At 56.7% G+C, this 2,141-nt stretch overlaps 1 pseudogene; it reads right to left on the bottom strand.

The window, feature by feature from the left end:
- Positions 1-305: 305 nt before the first annotated feature.
- Positions 306-685, bottom strand: LOC123407017 (annotated as a pseudogene).
- Between the last annotated feature and the right edge of the window lie 1,456 nt (positions 686-2,141).

The raw sequence follows: 2,141 nt of genomic DNA on the forward strand, positions 1-2,141 counted from the left end.
TTGCTCCATGGCCATGGTCGTCCGTAAGCGCCATGTCGATGATGGCCTAGTCGTTCTGTCGGGACGGAGTCATGTACTGGCTGGATGTCCTGGGCCGTGGGTACGATGTCCTGGGCTGAGCGCCCCTGCCAGGGGGCATCAGCGTTTCATGCACCGGAGGTTGATCCTTCTTTCATGTGTGTGCAGATCCGATGAAGAGATTCATGCATGCTAGCTACGAGTGTGTCTGTGTGCAGCAACGTACAAATCTACACACAGGTCGATCACGAACTCTGTAGCATAACTAAAGTTAGCCAATCATGAACCTAGACGAACAGCTCGAGCAGGACGGGCGGCGCCTGCGCCACCGCGGTGGCGGCGGCCTCCTGCTCGCGGTGCCGACGCATGTGGCCCCCGAGCGCCTGCCCCATCTCGAACCCTTGCCCGCAGACGTGTCACTGGTGCGCCTGCTGCTTCTAGTCCGTGGCCTTCTTGTGCTCCGGCACCGGCGGCCACGGAGGTGGCTGGTGCGGTGGCCGCCGAGCGCCTGGAACGTCGGGAAAGACCTGTTGCACGTCTTGCACATGAACTGCCCACCGGCGGCTGCGGCGGCGGCGCGGCGCGTCCTCTTGTTGCTGCGGTTGGCGACGGCGCCGAGGGAGAGGGACACGAGCTGCTCCGCCGATGCCCTCTGGTGCTTCGTCATGGACGTCGGAGCTGTGATGGATCGACAGCAAGAAGCCATGGACGTGGTTGTGTGTATCCGCCATCGTCTTAGACCGGATTGCTCGTCGGTAAAGACTACGTGCTGATAACGTGTTAGAGTAAAACAAGATTGAATGGAAGTGAATGGACCAGCAGTCCTCTTTCTATTGCTTCTCAAGTATATATACATCTGGAAGAGGTGCGAAGAAAAGGTGTCTGTTCGGAGACATCCCTGCAGAACAGGTGCCTGTTGGCAATAGATACAAAGAGGAGACACGACTGTTCGGGTTGGACATATTTCTTGAATTAATCTATTAATTAATTTCTAACAATTTTATTGCTGTCGTCCTTGTATTGCCTCGCCGCACAGAGTCGACCCCACCAACTCGCACAGGGGCATCTATCCGCGACACGCGATCGAGTAGACCAACATCATTATTCGGATGCCAGCCACATGAAGATCTTAGATACGAAGAGGCGTCCATGTTTTCCATGCGTGAGTTGCCAATGTGGATCTGGCAGCGAGCTAGCGAACATGATGGGGCCGGAGACAAGTTTGGCACGGGTGCTAAGAGCAACTCTAGCAGATCCTGCATCCGCCCTCGATCCGTAAAATAACCGTCAAAATGCGGGTACGGACTGGAAAGCCTGTCCGACCAGACCCCGCATCCCGCCCCGGTCCGTAAAAGTTTTTTGGGGGCGCGGCAAATTCTCGACCCCAACCCGGGAAAACGCGGGTTTCATCCTCGCGGCTGCAGTGCCCTGCATCACAGAGAAGCAGTTGGGGGGAGGGACATTTCAGCCCGCGCTTTTTCTCCCTCCTTCCGCCGCCGCCCGCCCTTGCTTCTGCCCGCCCGTCGCCTGCGATTCCGGCCATGTCTGCAGAAGGAATCGCGCCCCGGGGCCGGCCCACACCCTCCCGCGCCACCGCCCCTTTGGATCCGGCGAGAAGAGCCACCCTCCGTCATCACCGCCGCCGAGGATCGACCACCTCGAGCGCACCCCCTCGTCACTGCCCAGGATCACCCTCCACCGGTTAGTCCCTTTTTTGTGATTTTTGCGAGCTGTGTAGTAGATTGACGCGCCGGTGTGTGTGTAGATGGAGTTGACCCCGTGCGAGAAGTTCTTACTATCCGATTCGTCCGATTCGGATGACTCGGATTTTGAGACCATGCTTGCGAACTTTCGGCAATAAACATTAGTCATGGCGCTTGCCGTGAAGGAGCATGAAGACGAGCACCGGAAGAGGAGGCGAGGATCGACTGTCGGGCGTTTGTCCATTCCTCGGAATCGCCATCTTAGGAACGAGATGTTGATGCAAGACTATTTCACAGAGAATCCTACATATCCTCTGCACCTCTTCCGGAGAAGGTACCGAATGCGCCGATCCCTCTTTGTGAAACTTGTTCAAGCTAGCGAGGCAAATTGTCGGTATTTTACTCAAAGAAGGAAGGTCA

Source organism: Hordeum vulgare, chromosome 7H (genome assembly GCF_904849725.1).
Source record: "Hordeum vulgare subsp. vulgare chromosome 7H, MorexV3_pseudomolecules_assembly, whole genome shotgun sequence".
In the NCBI taxonomy this organism is placed as follows: domain Eukaryota; kingdom Viridiplantae; phylum Streptophyta; class Magnoliopsida; order Poales; family Poaceae; genus Hordeum; species Hordeum vulgare.